Below are 18,353 nucleotides of genomic sequence, written 5' to 3' on the forward strand. Positions count from 1 at the left end.
AAAACCCTTTTTTTTTCTTCATAACTAAGGAATATTGAAATTTATAGGGTCAGAGTATATACCCTTGATAGGGTTGCTTTGTAAATGGAGGGCTAATTAGGCCTAGAAGCATGTAGGGTCAGCCATAGAAACGTACACCAGTTAAGGGTTGAAGGATTGAGATTAATAGGGTTTCAAGAAATCAGTAAAGGGTATTTGAAAAGGTGAAGAGGTTACTAGGTTTTTTGGGAAGTTTGAGAGTAAAGTACATATTACTTGCAGGACAGGGGTAATTGGGCAGGCCTCTTGAAGGCAGTTTTGAAGATTGAGATAGAACTGATGCTTGGTAGGGGTTGGAACTCCTTAGTTATGTTGTTTGAAGGTTATTGAGGCATTATAAGGATCATGAGAATCCTTGAATACATAAATCAAGAGTTGGTTGGATAAAGGGTGAATTAGGAGTGTTCCCAAGGAGAGGGAAGCTGAACAAAGGCAAGGTGAATTGGCAAGTTAGAATTTTAAATAAAGGCAAGGTGAATTGGCAAGTTTAAATAAACCTTAATTCCTGGATCTGATTAGTTAGAATTTTCATTTCATGAAAGACTCTTATACCATTGTAATCACTTCAACTTTTTTCTTTATTTCAACCAAGTATTTTTATTTTAAAGTTCTAATTTTGCTAATGTTTATATATGAGATTTTTAATTTTGAAATCATTAAAATTATTTTAAGCCTATTTCATTGGCAAATATAACCATTAAATTTTTATCTTTACTACTTTATCAAATTAAACTGCTATAACTTTAAGGAAAATATAGCTCACTACTTTGATTTAACTATATTTAGTTGAATGTTGATCTAACTATTTTGATAAATTTCAATATTTAAATTTCTGAATACTCCATATATAAATTGATTTAAAAATTTGAAAAATAAAGAATCCAACTTTCATCTAAATAAGAAGGAAGTGGAGGGAATGAATTGGCAATTGGCTGTGGTGATTAATCAAAATTTGAGATGTGTAGCTTTTCGGTCTGGCTCAAGGGAATGGAGGAATGGAACAATGTGGCCAACTATCTAGCTAAATGAGTCTCTTATGAGATGGGGCTATGCAATATTGGGGATTGAAATGACATATCTTTGGAGTACTCTAGGATTTTAAAAGATCTAGTGAGAGTCTTTATTGGGACTATGGCTTGATTGGTTGGATGTTTCTTTTACTATTTTCTTCTAATTTCAAGTCAAAATTGGTCAATAATATATTTTTTACCCTTTTCTTTTAAATAAACCATAATTCCCAGATCTAATTATTTAGCATTTCCATTTCATCAAAGCTTCTTATTACAATTGTCTTTCTTACCCTTACTTAAAAACACCACCTTTTATAAGTCCTTGAATAGAAACAATCACAAAAATAGAAATAATCTGTTCATTGAGAAATAAAATGGATTGAGAAATGATAATAACCTTTTTTCCACAAATATGGGTTTAAACCCAGGGAAGGTAAATTCTTTTGCACTTTAAATGGCCCTTATTCCAACACTGCACCATAGCCAAGAGATGAGCAGCCGACCCTGCAAGGGTTACAAAAGCCCCAAATTAATTGTCAGTATTAGAACCTTGATTTTCAAAAAATAAATAAATTGAAGATGTTCTAATGAACGAAAATGAAAGACATTAATTAATAAGACTGAATTTACCTTCATTCAACAAAAGAACAAGAGGCCTTTCTAATAGATCCCTCACGGCTTCAAAGAACCAATAAAATAGGGCCTTCCTTTCATTAATGCTCACATAACTAGCATACTAAGCAAAACCTATGGGGGGTTGGCCTAGGAGGCTTTCCACTCTGTCTGCTTCTTTAGCAGCTCCATTGCTCCCCTTCACCAGAAAAACCAAAGACAACTCAGGTCAGAATGTGAATAGGAGTCCAAAAATGGCCTCGCCTCAAACTTTCCCTAAATCATCCATCCATCTGACATTGTGTCTGGTGGCGAAGAATAAGATAGTGGTGAGCCCCACCTTTGCAGCTACGAAATCAATCTGCGAACACCTAAACTTCCAGGTGGATGGGATAGGAATCATGAAAGAAAGTTCCTCTGCATGCAGATTCATGACCAACCCTACAATTGAATCGATCTTGGGCGGGAAGGTAGATGAGTTGTTACGTATAAAGATAGATCGATATTTGACATGCCCTCCTATATTATAGTCCAAGATCAATAATTTTCATGTCAATGCAAATGAGCAATGTTTTCTTCCCAAATTGACATTGAAAATTAAAAAATAGGAAGCATTAGTAAACATCCAAACCTAGACCATATTCATCCTTAGAAAGGTCTACAAATCATACAAAAGCATTGCTCAACATCCAGACCTAGACATTCCCCATCCTTAGAAATGACTAGGCTAGTTGACGTTCTGATTAACCTTTGAGAGAGAAAAAAAGTGCAAGAAACACATTCTACTTACACAAATAAACATTAACCCGCAAAAGGGCAAGTATAGGGATATAAATTTGTAACGTTGACGTTCTTACCAAATGGAGAGGAAAAAAATAGTCAATTGAAGTTGATGACATAAAATGGAGGAGGGGTAAAGAAGCTTTGTAAACATTTTTCATACCTGGCCGAGAATCCTCGAGAGTCCACCCAAGAGTGCTCTGTTAAGGACGGTGAAGTGATCACTTTGGTCTAAGAGAAATTTGTTGTGGAGCTGCTTGTTTTTTTTCTTATATCCTGTTAGCTTCGCAATTGCAATGTCATCGGGCTATAATTGAAAAAGAAGAAGCCAAAAGCACATTACATTTGTTTGCCGTTGCAAATTGACCCCTAATGTATTAGTGATTTATTGGGGTGAAACAGTAGTAAGAGTATTACCTTCAGAGATTAATGGGTTTATACCTACGTGAATTTGTAAAAAAAGTGGTCTTTTATTTTTTCAGTAGATTTTCCTTTATCCATAAGAAAATGATATACCTAGATAAGTAGGCATATTAACATACCTAGGAATTGGCATTATGTCATGGGACTCAACCAACAATATACTTGTACCAAGTATAGTGCACTATAATGGTATTGTTCATACAATGTTGATATTTACTCAAGAGGACTATTTTAATTTAGTTTTATTCGCCAAGTTTCCTTTTTAGTTTGATTTTGTGCTGGTGACACTTGAAACTCAAATGCCTACAAATGCTTCATGCAGTGTCTAGTCTTGAGCCCTAATCACTAGGCAAGCTCCTAGCTCTTATTACAGTTTTCTTATTGCAATGTCACATCTAGTTTGTGTGTGATTCTACTGAGCTAAAGGATCCTTAACCACAAATAACAGTAGTCTCCTCTGCCCAAGATAATACAACTTTTTTTGGATTTAAACAAGAAAATCATAGTAGCATTATTATGGAGGATTTTTGTCTGCTCAGAAACTTCTTATCTAAGAAAGCCTTCCCGAGGGTTATGAGCTTGTCTATTTCTCCTTTATGTCAAAGGTTCAATGTTAGCATGTTGCTAAGAGCCTGCCCAAGGTTACAAATGCAAAGTGAACTGGTTTTTGATTGCCTCTTTTATTAGAGTAGATTTACCTGTGGGGTGTAGAGCACATGGAGAGCTTGCCTATTTATTTAGAGTTTTGTTTCTCATCCTTTTCCTGAATATCATATCAAAGAAAATACAAAGAGCTCACACAAGTTTGTATGATTCTCTTTCTAATTTTGGCAGATAGAAAACTATTATGGCTTGAGACTATGTTCAACATAATTTACAACCTCAACAAGAGTTGGAATCCCAGTTTTATACATATGTGGCATTGGTTGCAGAAACAAGAATGCCACTACATCATCTGGACATATTCAACAAATCAATATGCATATCCTAAAATATTGGCTTGCCATTAGATGACATTTCATGGAGGCAATCAATAAAATAGTTCAAACGCCTTACCTATGATTCCACATTTTGCATGCATGACTACTAGGGTAGTTGCAACTTAAACAAATATATTCTCTCAATATATCTATTTTGTGCATATCCAGCAACCATGGCTTTTGATGACCACATTACGTTCAGGCATCCTATCAAACAGTTCACATGACTTATCTATGCTTCCATTTTGCAAGCATGTCTCCCAAGGCAAATGCTACTACTTCATCTACACCATCTAACAAAATCCTTTATGCTTTGATGGATGCCTATAGCTTATCCCAAAGCTCTCATTCAACAATTATGAGATGATCAATCAAGAGGAAATAGTTGAGAGCTTAGAGTGACACAATTTTTAGATGATCATATGAAATGAAATGGGTGTGCGAGTAGAAAGAAACTAGAAAGACATTGTGTACAGTTGAAGGCATGAAATGGATGGTTTTGGAGCATTCAACATAGACACTCAACATTTAGTACATATCATCATTCGAGATCAAATGAGTGTGTGGGATTATACACATAGTGATTAATAAAGGAGGGAATTGAACCCTCCCTGAGGCTCACACTTGTTGAGGTCCACTTTAGCAAGGGCCCTTCTTGTGAAATTGTTGTCTAAAACCTTTCTAATGAGATAATGTGTTATGAGCTCTTCATCAGTGGGATGGAACGTGAATCCAGGAGGCAGTTGTGCATCACCCATATCATGACTGTAACTAAAGTTAAGAGTCTCTATTATTGGATTCTCTTCCCTATTAGTTACAGTCATGATATGGGTGATGCACAACTGCTTCCTGGATTCACGTTCCATCCCACTGATGAAGAGCTCATAAAACATTATCTCATTAGAAAGGTTTTCGACAACAATTTCACAAGAAGGGCCATTGTTGAAGTGGACCTCAACAAGTGTAGGCCTAAAAAATTTTTTGACCAAGCATTGGCCAAAATTTTGACCAATGCTTGGCAATTTTCTATCAAGCATTGGTCAAAATTTTGACCAATGCTTGGCAATTTTCTACCAAGCATTGGTCAAAATTTTTACCAATACTTGCCTATTTGTGACCAATAATTGGTTGAAATTTTGACCAATACTTGGCAGTTTTTGACCAAGCATTGGTCAAAATTTTGACCAATGCTTGGTAGAACTTGTGCCAACATGTTTCAAAGGTTTCAACCAGAAAATTATCGACCAATGGGTTGGTTGAACTTGGTCGATATTTGGTCAAAAATTGGGTCAAAATTTTAACCAATAATGGTCAAAAAATGATCTCAAATGTACTAGTGCCATAATCTTAGCAATGAACTCCTCTGACAACCTCATAGTAACCCCATGCAAAATTACCCTGTCCTTAATCAAATTATTCAAGAAAGACTCTGTAATGTGTGGATTATACCCTTAAAGTTTCCTAATATAAGCTGCGACTTTCCCTTTTTTAGTATTTCCCAAACATCTGAATTCACCCTTCATTCTTTGTAGTTATTCAGCTCTTGCTTTCTTAGTTGCCCTCCCATCTTGTATTTGGCTCTGCACCTGCAACTAGATTGAAAAACGAACACCAAAAAGTAGAGTAAACTTTTAATGATTTTCAAGAAGCATTTAATCTTGCATGAATGCCAAGTATAATCCATAATTATGCAAAAGTAACACCTAGGGATACTCAAAAAATCTACCAAAAACCCATCACTTCCCTTAATAAATTCCTCAATCTTGTGTGATCTTTCCTTCATTAGCATGTGTCATATCATAATTAACAGTTTCCATCAGCTTGACATCCTTGCTTAGGTCATCTTGCCAACTCAACCTAGTTTCCCTATAGACCACTTGATTAGCAATCCAGTCAACAAATTTGTTGCCCTCCCAAAAAATATGAGAAATATAAACATTATCAAATTTATTCATAAGGTCATTTATTTCCAATATAATTCTCGAGCTATACTCCAGGTAATCAGACTCTTGTTGTTTAACATGTTAATGATGTGAAGAGAGTCTCCTTCCAACCAAAGATTCTGCAAACCAAATTCCACTACCATCCTTATAGTGAAAAGAACAGCCATAGCCTCAACTTTATGACTAGTAGACTTCCCTATAGGGATAGCAATATCATCCACAACCATACTGTAATGGTTTCACAAAACACCTCCACATCTAGCTTTTCCTGGGTTCCCTTTAGCAAAGCCATCCAAACTACCTTTAATTTGGCCCATAGGTGGAGATCTCCACTTAACATTCTATCTCTATCCTTTTGTTTAGCTGTAGTACCTTTAGCATTCATAGGATTACTTATTAGACTCTCATCAGACATTTTCCTCTGAGCTTTAAAATTCTCTTTTATTGCTCTGATTATATTATGACCTAAAACCCAATCAGAAGTCTCCTTATTTCTAAAATTCTATTATTCCTTTCCTTCTAGATTCCCCACCAGAGATGGGGTAGAGAAATCTTCTAAAGAAAACCAATATCATCATTCTTGGTAGGACAAGTCTAGCCTTGAAAACATAGATCAACATCATTATGTTGAACCCTATCTAAATTCTAGTATTTGAGAAGATAGCTCCAAACATTCTAGCTAAAACAAAAATTTAAAAAAAGGTGGTTCCTATCTTCAAATTCCTTCTTACAGAGACGACATTTGTTCACCAAGTGGACTCCTCTCTTTTGCAAGTTATCCAAAGTTAAGATTTTGTTTTGAAGCAAAGTCCAAAAGAAGACATTGATTTTTGGAGTAAGCCCTTTAATCCATGCTTTAACCCACAGAGGATTATTTCCTCTATCCTCCAATTTGAACACAGAAGAGCCCTTGAAGCATCCTCTTGGTTCAATCCCCCAAACCATAGTATCTTCTTTTTGAGGGTAGAGGCTAACAACATTCAGGGCCAACTAGATACTAAAAAAATCTTGATTAATTTCATCAATATTGACCCATTTACTTTGAGCCCAATAATTCTCCACATATTCACCATAAACCTATTTTCATCTATCCACAAAAGTCCTATCATCAAAATCCTCAATTAGAGGATGATTTGGGAGCCATTCATCATCCCAAAACTTGATCTTGCTCCCATTACCTACTTTGCATTTACAACATTTATTTAAAATATGTTTAGCTCCCTATACCGCATTCCAAATTGAAAAAGAAGAAGGAACAATAGGGTAGGAAAGAAAACCATAAAAGGAAGGAACCTCATAAAGGTACTTCTGTTTCTAGATAGAGCTCCATTCCTTGTTATCATGGTAGACTCTACAACCCTATTTAGCTAATAAAGCTTTATCATACTTCTGGCAGATCTTATAGCCAAACCCCCTTCCAGTTTAGGTTTACAAATCTTATCCCAAGAAATTAAAGCCATTCTCTTCTTTTCCTCTATACTAGACTAGAGGAAGTTCCTTTGAATTTTGTCAATTGCACCAACAAATTTTTCTGGGATCTTAAAAAGGCTCAAAGCATACGCAGGAATACTTTAAAGACATGCTTTGAGGAGAGTAACTTTACTGGCTTGACTCAATAAATTACCATTCCACCCAACTAGTTTCTTATTGAATTTCTTAATAAGATCCTCCCAAAAAATCTCTGGGGGATAATCCAAGATAGGTACAAAGAAAAGATCCTATAGAGCACCCAAGAATGTTAGAAATCTTACCCTGTCTAGTAGCTGAAGTGTTAATTAAAAATAAAGAACTCTTGTTCCAATTAATCAATTGACTAGTTGCAGAGGAGTAAAGGTTAAGAGCCTTTTAAAGATTCCTTTCCTCTCTAACCTTAGCTTTTCCAAGGAAAATGGTACCATCCACAAATTTTTTGTGAGAACAGATAAGTGGATGAGACAAGGGTTTCAAACCCCCTTTAGAAACCATCTTCCCAATATATCCCCCCAGATAGTCAGCCATCATAGTAAAAATAATTGGAGATAAGGGGTCACCCTACCTCTGCCCCCTAGAGGGCCTAAAATTTTTAGTAGAGCTCCCATTGACTAGCACAACAACCAAAGAAGTAGAAACCATTTTCAGTAATAAGCCTAATCACATTGACACTAAAGCCAAAAGACATAAAGATCTTTTGGAGAAAGGACCAGTCAACTCTATCATATGCTTTGACAATATCAGCTTTCATTATAAAACTGTGATTGTTAGAAAGAGATAAGGAATGGATATTTTCATGCACATAAATAATGGAGTTAAGAATTTTTCTACTAGGAATAAAATAATTCTATTGCTCAGAAATCAAATCTGGAAGAATGTTCAGCAATCTCAAAGTGAGGACTTTAGAGATGATTTTATAAATTGAGTTGTAGAGACTAATAGGTCTGAACTAGTCCAGAGAATCTACTCCAATCTTCTTTGGAATTAGACATAGGAAAGTAGAGTTAATTTCCTTCAACATTCTTTTGGCTCCAAATAAATCTTTTACAACATCACATACACCTTTTCCAACCAGTTTCCACTCTTTCTAAAAAAAAAGCATAGGGAAACCATTCGGCCCTGGGCATTTGTCTCCTTCAAGCGAGAAAACAACTTTGTAGATTTCCTCTCTAGTAGGGATAGCACACAACATTTTATTTTGCTTCTCAGAGACCAAAGAAGGAATAACATCTAGTAACTCGACCTATTTAGATTGGTCAATATAAGGGTCCAAGGAAAAAAAAGACTAAAAAAAGGAAACCATTTCATCAGAAATTTCCTGATCATTACTAATTTGAAGTCTTCCTTTAGTAAGACTGGTAATACGATTTTTGGCTCTGTGTTTTAGAGTGGAAAGATGAATTTTTTTGTATTCCTATCCCATTCTTTGAGCCAAATGGATCTAGACTGCTATCTCCAATAGGTCTCTTCTTTAGATATTATGTCATGATACTCCACCAGTTTCTCATTTTCATCCTTCACCAACTACACCAAATATCCCTCTTGTTGGATTCTGTCTTGGATAATTTTAAGTTCATCCTTAATAGAAGATTTGTTGTCAAAGATATTCCCAAAATGCCTTTTATTCCATTCTCTAACTTTATTTTTAACATGCCTAAGTTTTGAAGCCATCTAGTATAGGGATGTTCCTTCAATGTTTATGTTCCACCATTCCACAACTCGCATCCACATTTTCTCAAATCTAAATGGGGAATTTTTCTTAGTTTGACTAGCCTCCACCATAAATAGAAGAGGAAAATGGTCAAAAGCTATCTTCTGGATAGCCTTCAGCTTACACACTAAATCTTTAGTCCAATATAGAGATATTAAAACTCTATCCAACTGAGCTTGGATGCTCTCATTTTCCACTCTTTTGTTACTCCAGATAAACTCAAGCCCATGAAGATCTAAGTCCATTAATTCCTCCTTATTTATAAAATCCATAAGATCCAGTCTCCCTTCTAGTTGACTAACATTTCCACCTATTCTTTCATGCTCATAAAGAGGAGCATTAAAATCCCCCAAGAAAAGCCATCTACCTTTTAGTCAACACTCTTTATCTTAGATAGAGACTCCCACAACTTTTTTCTAGAGTTCTTGTTATTGGGTGCATACACATTAACTATATATCAATAGTTATTCTAGGCATTACTCTTTAGCTTAACCACCAATAAATGTTTTTTAGCATCAATCAAATTACTAGAGAATAAAGACTATTTCCACAAGATCATTGTTCCTCTAGAAGCATCTTCAAAACTACTTGCCATAATACAATAATTATTAAAAGATTTAAGCTTTTTCTATTTTTTCTTTTTCCATTTTAGTTTCCTGAAGCACTAAAATATCAGGTTTCTGTTCTCTTACAAATTTATGAACAATATCAAGTTTGTGAATACCATTCATCCCTCTAATTCCAGCTGATCACTTTCATAGTGACTTTTTGGGAGTAAAATCTAGAATAGTTTCCTATTTTTCATCAATAATATTTTGTAAGATTTCACTTTCTCTTGTCTTCCTTGTAGTTTTCCTACTAGGTTTCTCTGGAGTTCCAACATTTGGTTTCAATTTGAGAGAGGCAATTTCCAGTTTACCTCTTCGGGTTTCCACTTCTGAAGAAGTTGAGTTAGGGTTAGATTTCTTCTCTATTTTCTTCCTTTGACCCGATTTCTGTTTAGATTCTATCTTGACAGAAATCAAATCCGAGCATTTTGGCTGCTGAACATCATCAAGATTCAAAAGCTCTTATCCTGAGCATCTTGAAAGGATCTAGGGGACTTCCTATAGAGGCTCTCCTAAAACTTCTAACTCATCTAGTTGACCACTTCTTTCCTCAAGGATTTCTCCTTCCTCTGTCTCCTCTACATCTACAAAACCTTCCATTTCAGGATCTTTGTTTTGATAGATTATCGTCTGGTTCATAGGATCTTCACATTCCTCTTTTTCCTTGTTCCTAGAGACTTCATAATTCTAGGATATCTCCTCTTCTTCCAAAAACTTCTCCTTATTTTGAAAATCTTGACCAACTTTAATTTTAGCCATTTTTTTCGAAATGGTTTTAGGTTTCCACACTCTTTTTTGTTTTGGTTCCCTCTTTTTTTCCCCATTCACCATCTTTGGTTTGTTTTTTATTTTCATCAGATAATTTTTAGCCCAGTGGCCCTACTTTTTATACACAAAATAGGCATTAGGGAGGTCCTCAAAGACCATTTCTTGCATCCTTTTTCCAAGTTTTGAACTTAATTCCACTTTTAGGGGAAGATTTTTCAAATGAGAAACTTTCACATACATCTTGGCACAATGAAGTTTTGACCTTGTAGTTGGTCCCATTATCAATAGCTATTAGCCCACCAAAGGAACCAACTATCCCCTTTAAAATCTCTTTATGCCAAAATTCAAGTTAGAGCCTTGGTAATCTAACCCAAACCGGAGTAGTTAGGAAAAAGGCATCAGACAGATCCATATTGGGTTCCCACTTTTTGATCGTTAGAGTACTATTACCAAACAACCAAGGACCACCACATAGAACCATATTTAAATATTCCTTACATGTAAAGACAAAGGAAAATAATTCCTTTATCATTAGCACAATATCCACTTGCCTATGAAGAGCCCATTTCCTTTTAACCATGTTTCTAAGACCATCAACTTTTGGATGAGCCCCTAGAAATTTACCAAGTAGGGAAAACTCCATAGTTGAAATAGAATAATCAACAATTGAATCCAGGATGAAAATTTGAAACTCACATTTTTCCCAGTAGGACTTAGAAGCAACAGGAGGAAAGGATGACTTTCCTCTTGGCTTTCTTCCAAATGATAAAGACCATGTGCATTGACTTGTCTCCACCACATCCTTCTTTTGATCCTCCACATGCAATGGAATCACATCCTTGCCCACATCCACTGAAATATTCCCCTCTTGTAGTGGGCCTCTAGTTTGGGTCAAGCACTCAGTCAAGGGGTCAGAATAATAGATATCCACAACCCCACCTCTTCTAGAACATAAACTAAGAAACAATTTTTCTTCTCCTTTATCTAGACCATCAACACTCGACCCCGAGGACCAGTCAAACCCTATCGATTTTCCTACAATTAGATACCCTACGTCACCTACCGATTTCCCAATATTCAGATTCCCTGCGACACTAGGGTCGATTCCTATTGCTAGATTCCCACCCATGAGAGCTCTCACCATTTCATAATATTTCTTATAAGATGTTATTAAACACAATACTGATAAAAATATTATTGATGTTGTAATGTTTAATTAATTTATAATGTTAACTATTATAGTATTATATTATTATTAAATCTTAATATGATATAAAACACACTTTGAACATTAATAATGTTTTCTAAGGGTTATAATTGACTCAGAATTAATTTAGATAAATATTCATATAGATATTCATTTAGACTCATGATTCTCATTTACTTTTCATGTAGAGATGCAATAAAAGATTTTGCATAGAGAAAATATAATAAATCATAATACTCCATGTTGACATCATGGTAGTTATGGAGTATTATTGCAAAAGTGACAATATGATTTTTTACTATGAAAGTGAATGAAAATTAGGGAAAGGACCTATTATCCACAAACTCTAATTTTGTGCACCTATATATCCTAATTTATATGTCTGATTTTGATTTTTTTTTTTTTTCAGTCAAGTTTTTGAATGCGAGCCAACTTTTAAAGCTAAGGCTTCAACTTTTGAGTATGCATGGATCTCTTTGTGGAGACCGTCAAACATGGAGTGGTAAAAAATGACCATTTCATAGTGTCACCTAATACCTCATATGTTCTTGCACCAATAGTTGTTCACTAAAAGATGCTAGTACTTGTAGATAAATGTCTCAATAGTCATTACAAAATGTCCCAATAATTGTGCACACATGGGCCAATTGCCAATCAAAAAGCTAAAAAAGGATTCAGTATTAGTACACATGTTATAAACTATTGATTTATGTGTTACAATTTTTGGGGATCATTTCATATTAGTAATTGGGAGGTCAGCATGACAAAAATGTCATAGTTATTGGACCCTCTAAAGGTTACTAGGTCCTTTCCCCTACTTATTGATTAAAGGGGACAACACGAGTTCAATATGTTAGCAAGATTCAATTTGGTTTATTTTATGTACAGAGATGTATGAGGTTCCCAGGGATAGCTATGTCTATAATTTATGCCTCTAAATATAATTAATGTTATGCTTTTTTTCTTTAGGCTTCAACTCCTTAGTTTGGAGTCCATAATCTTACAAATAATTTTCCTTTAAAATGAAGGGTTACATTACCAAGTAGCCTACAACAACCCAAGAAAATCTAGCATGCACAAAAAAAATACATCATAAATACAATAATTTATAAAACTCACAAGTAACATGCTACAATATGTGATAGTAAGACATCTTTTGTACACTTTCCCACCCTTACAAACTAATAGTTTTCTATTACTCTATAAATAGTAAGATCGTGATATTACTATTAGGATCCAACTGTGTTATTTTTGAGTCAAACTCATTGATCCATGTTTCATGAGTATTGATTCACATGATCCCATCTCTCATGATAAAGAATGGAATATTTAGTAGTCAATGCATCTAAGAAAGATCATAGATGTGAAGTGTTAGGGCTTCTTGAGAGGTCACCCATCCTAGTACTACTCTAACTTGAGTGTGCTTAACCATGAACCTTCCCCCAAGGTTAAGCTCACATTTCTTGCACCTAATTTCCAAAACCTTCAACAATTTTTGTGCCATAGCCATTCATTAGAAAACCCCTTAATCTTAATATCTCCTATTGATTATTTGATGATCTTAAGGGGATTTATAATATATGGTTCATAAGACACAACATTTGTTGGAGGTTTTGTAAATGGGGTTGAGCACAAAGTGGGCTTAACCTTGGAGGAAACTCTATGGTTAAATGTGCTTGAGCTAGATTAGTACTAGGGTGGGTGACCTCATGGGAAGTAACACTATGTGAGGATCACCTAGGTGCAATGAGTGTTGAGTGTTACATTCATTCTCATGAGAGATGGGTTCTAGTGAACCTCTACTCATGAAACATGGGTCAATGACTTTGAATCACAAACAATATAATTGATTCTTGATAGCACTATCACAATTTGACTTGTTATGGAAATTACCTCCTACTTATAATCAATAGTAAGATTGATTTAGTCTTGTAATATTCTCTCTCACTTTAGGAAACATCTTTAAATGTATTATAGTACTTGCTTGTGTAATGTCATAAATTTCAATCTACGCGATTTCACATTGTACACACCTTCCTTTTATTAAATTTAAGATCATTATTCTCAATATTTTTAATTTTTATCAAAAACATCATTTGATATCAAGCATCTCCAATTATTTGATGGTTGGATCCAATTTTGGGTTGGAAAAATTCACCACAAAATTTTCTTTCCTAAATTCATTATTACACATAGGATGTACCACACCTTATAAAATCTTTCCTTGTTACTTTCTTATTTCAGATGTATTCCCTAGGATCCATGTAGTATAATTATTTTTGTTATTTTAAATATAAATTCTAAATTTTTATTAATGATTAATAAAAGATGTTGGCATCTCAATGTGGATTAGAGAAATGAATTCTACTTCTTCATGGTGGAATGCTCTTTTTCACATCATTATACAATTGAAAATAAATATGTTTCCCAAAGGAGACTCTTCTAGGTGGTTTTACAAGAGCCTTTGTGTTCTTGTTATGCTCATTTGGTGGTTCTAGATTCTATTGTGGGAATGTTCAGGCCTCTTCTCTACTGGCTTTGGTTGGGGCATATTCTCTTAGGGAGGTTGTGAATAGTTCTTTTCTTTTAGCTACTTCTTCTTTGGTTAGCTTGGTTTATGGCACCTCTAGGATAGCTGGTGTTTTTTTTTCTACACCTATTATATCTTAGAATATTGATGGCTATGATAAGTCTATTGTTAGAGATTGTACTTTATTTTCTATCCCTATCTCTTAGATTGGCGTAGTCCTTACTTATGACATTCCCATGGATGTTACTAGTTTTCCTTCTCAAGGTGTTGGGAATCTAGCGATGGATTTGTTAGCTTGGTAGGATTTGGCTACCAAGGTAAAATAAGGATGGATTATGGTTATAAAGAAAAAAACCAAGATGTATTTTCCCTCATGTGATATGGCCCTCCTATCCCAAAAGAACAAAGATAAAGGTAAATCTTAATGCGTTATGTATGTGAGTTATGGGTTTGGAGGTTTCTTTGGTCTATTTTGTTCTTAGATGCATAATGATATTTTGTGCGACATTTATCTCAAGTTGTGGGAGCTTGTTAGAAAAACCCCCATCTCCCTTGTTAAGTTCTTCTTTCAATATCTTATGCGAGTCTTTGTTTGTGGGAGCTAGTTGGTGCTCCATTAGGAAATTTTGTGGGCTTTTTTGCCTTTGGTTGTTTGGTGTTTTCATGACTATTTTTGTATGACAATGTCTTAATTCCTAGGTTCCAAATCCATTCAAAATCTATTTTTGAAGGGTCTTGGGTCCCTTCAAAACCCTTTTTTTATTTGAATAAAAAAGGAATTCAATATTATATCTTTTCTTTTAAATGTTTCATCATCATTTTGATTATTAACCTATAAAAAAGAATTGTAGACAATCATTTTTCCAATTTACATTTTGAAATGAAAAGATGATGGTTATTTCTTTATTGAGACATGAAGCACAACATATTAGGAGCAACATTTTTGTAGTTGATTTATTTGTAATAGATTTTAATAATGACTTTAGTGATTTATTTATATCAATGGATGTAAAAAAAATTACACATTTATAAATTTTCATGTAGAATATATAAAGTTTTAAAAATATTAGTCCTGGCATTGATTGTCTTTGATGTCAAAATATCCACACCAATAATATGTTGGTATTGACTATTATTTGACATGTTTTGGTGTATGTCACTTGATTGGGTGACTACAATATTATCGATAATTTGACAAAAGTTTTGATCATAATTCAAATATCTTATATCATTTGTTTGGTTATTTAGTTTGTGTACCTTGTTTCTTTTATGGACATACATGGTGTAGTTTCTTGGTACAATTTTAATTGTAAGTAGGATTGATTCTAAGAAAAGATATCATTCATATCTTGGTGTAGTTGACTATGTGCACTTGGTTATTTTTGTTCTTCTTATTGATACACTTGTTGGTTTCATGGATGTCTTGTGATGGTTTATCGAATGTTCTTTCATGGTGAGGATCAATGTTGATCAACAATCTTTGTCTTGGTGCTTGGCCACAATTATTCTTGGTTCTTAGGTTCATCAATGTTATACCTAGGGCCATTTTTTCATCAAATGATCATGGGTTTCCATCTTTTAGACTTGGTTGTGGTGTTTTTGTTGCATTGGTGATTTTGATAAAACTTTCTATATCTTACATGTGTCCTATTTCTAATAATGCAATGTGGTGATATATTTTTTCCATATTAGGTATAGTTTCTAGTAATTAAATGTAAAAATTAAAATGATGCATTGGTGGTATCACACATCTTGTTATTCTAACAGATATATGCAATCTTCAATACCATTATAAGTAAAGAAGGCCTTTTGTATTTGATAGGTGTGATTTATTTGTGAAGTATGGAAGTGCAAAATTACTTAGATAGATGATTGAGGAGGTGGAGGCAATTCCTAATTGGACTTGTAGAGACTTGACACTATATTCCATTTCAATTTCATTTCCATTCTATTGGTAGTGAACCTTTCTGCATTTCAGGGTGTATCTACTTAGACAATTAGCCTACTGAAAGTACCCCTTGTTAAAGTAGTTAGCCTTATTATACAAAATTACCTAATTGGTGTCACAATAACCAATGCTATTATTATATTATGAGAAGTAGCTTCTCCATGATTTTTCCTAGTTGGGTTTTCCACATAAAATTGTGTGCTCATTGTCTTGGTGTACCTATTCTTTCATGCTTATCATTTTGATGGTGTATTGTTGTAATTTAACTGAAAGATCTTAAGTAGTAGTGAATGTATGTTAAGTGCTAATTGACAGTTGATTTTTTTAAGTTTGTGTGGGAATAACTAATTCACCCCCCTCTCAATTATTCATCTTGTCAAACAATTAGTACAAGATCTTGGTCCCTTGATTATAGAGCATAATCACTTGAGGGAGATCTTGGATGTTTGAACAAATGGAAGGGACACATCCCTTCAATGATAGTTGGAAGGTTATGATAAAAAAAACTTAAAGTGTTGAAATGGAGAATGAGGAAATCAAAAAGAATCTAGGGGAAGCTAACAAATTCATTTCTAAACTCAAAGATTAGATCAAAAAATTCAAAGCTAGACAGAAGGAAGTAAATCATGAATTGAAGATATGTGGAGAAAAGGTTGTTGAACTTGAAGAAGAATTATGAATATTGAAGAACCCTATAGAAATGATAATGAACCCAATCAATAATTTTAAGAATTAATGGAGATCATAGATGTAGATGTAGTATCTAAGAAATTTGTTGAAAAAAATGGTTTTGTGAAGGGTAATCTAGTTAATGGTTGGTTAGTTAGATCTGAGCTTGAGACACCCATGCAAGAACTGAAGAAAACTAAAGAAAAATTTAGGGAGATGTCTAAAAGGTCTTAGAACATAATGAAAAACTTGAAAAGACCTTGAGAAAGTGAAGTCAAGAGTAAGTAAAATGTAATGCAATTCTACAGTAGATAATAATTCAATAGAAGAATTGTTTAGATTGTATTTGTGAATGTTCATATCATAGTTTAAAGGGAAAAGAGAAAGTAAACAAAGAAGGAATAATGGTAAATTTAAAAAATGTGGACAAATTGGACACTATGTTAAAGTATGCAGATCAAAGGTTATGCTGGTTGAGAATTTAAAGGACACTTCGATTGAAGAAGTTATTGAGACACAAAAGAAAGAATGAAAGAAGAAGATTGATAATGAAGATAGTCTAATGGTGCCAAGATTTGGCACTAGCTCTATGGATAATCAAGGTTGGTTTTTTTTGGCTTAGAGGGATCTTGTGGACAATTCAAAATTTATATCTCCCATGTCAAAGGTGATGGCAGTTACAAATTAGTTTTCTATTGGTGGAAAAATCTAGTGCATTTATTGCGATTAGATGATGACACAAAATTTTGTGCAAAGGAAAATCATCATATAAGCTATAGTGCAAAGGACCTAAATCTATCATTTGTGCTAGTAGTTGAAAGATGGGAAAGAAGAGCATTGAGCTAAAAGAATTTAACCATGCACAAACTAAGGACCTAGAATTCAATTTACTAGAAGACAAGATGAAAAAGGTGAAGGGATCAGGGCTTGATGTTTGAGGCGTATTCCCATGGTGCAATGAGATGGAATTCATCTTATTCATGCTAAAGAGATTCAATGAGGAGACATTATTTCTAGACAAAATGTATGTGGTGATGAAAGAGATAATAAAATATATTATTGGTTTGTGTGATGAAGGAGATGTTCAAATAAAGAAATATGTAATCTATGAAGAGATATAGACCCTAATAAAAATTGAAGGAGATTCACATATTTTCACTATCTACTCCATTGATGATCCCATTATAAGGTATGTTATTTACATCTCTTATAATGTGTAATTTAGAAAATGTAAAGTTTGAATCTTAGTTTCAACTATGTTCATGGCATGCAAGATGATAAATGAGGATGTTAGAATAGATGCATGTAGAATGTTGTTAAGAAATTTGTTATTAAATATCCAAATATCAAAAGAAGAAGGTTATAATTTTCATTTCAATTCACTGGTTATGTACTTGGTTTTCTATTTCATGAATTCTTTGTCTAACAAAGAAAATTATAGTTTGGAGACCAAAATCCTATTAGAAGGTAGATAAATAAGTATATATAAGAATTGGATACTAAAGATGATGCTTGTAAGGCATATTTTCTATCAATTTAAGATATGCTCAACTCCGAGTCTTTCTCTATCAACACTTTACCAATAGTAAAAACTATTGTCAATTCCAACTTGAAACATGGTAAATTTTGGGAAGTGGATATTAACATATCACCCT

Source organism: Cupressus sempervirens, chromosome 7 (genome assembly GCF_028749045.1).
Source record: "Cupressus sempervirens isolate cs-2001-9-10 chromosome 7, ASM2874904v1, whole genome shotgun sequence".
Taxonomy (NCBI): Eukaryota; Viridiplantae; Streptophyta; class Pinopsida; order Cupressales; family Cupressaceae; genus Cupressus; species Cupressus sempervirens.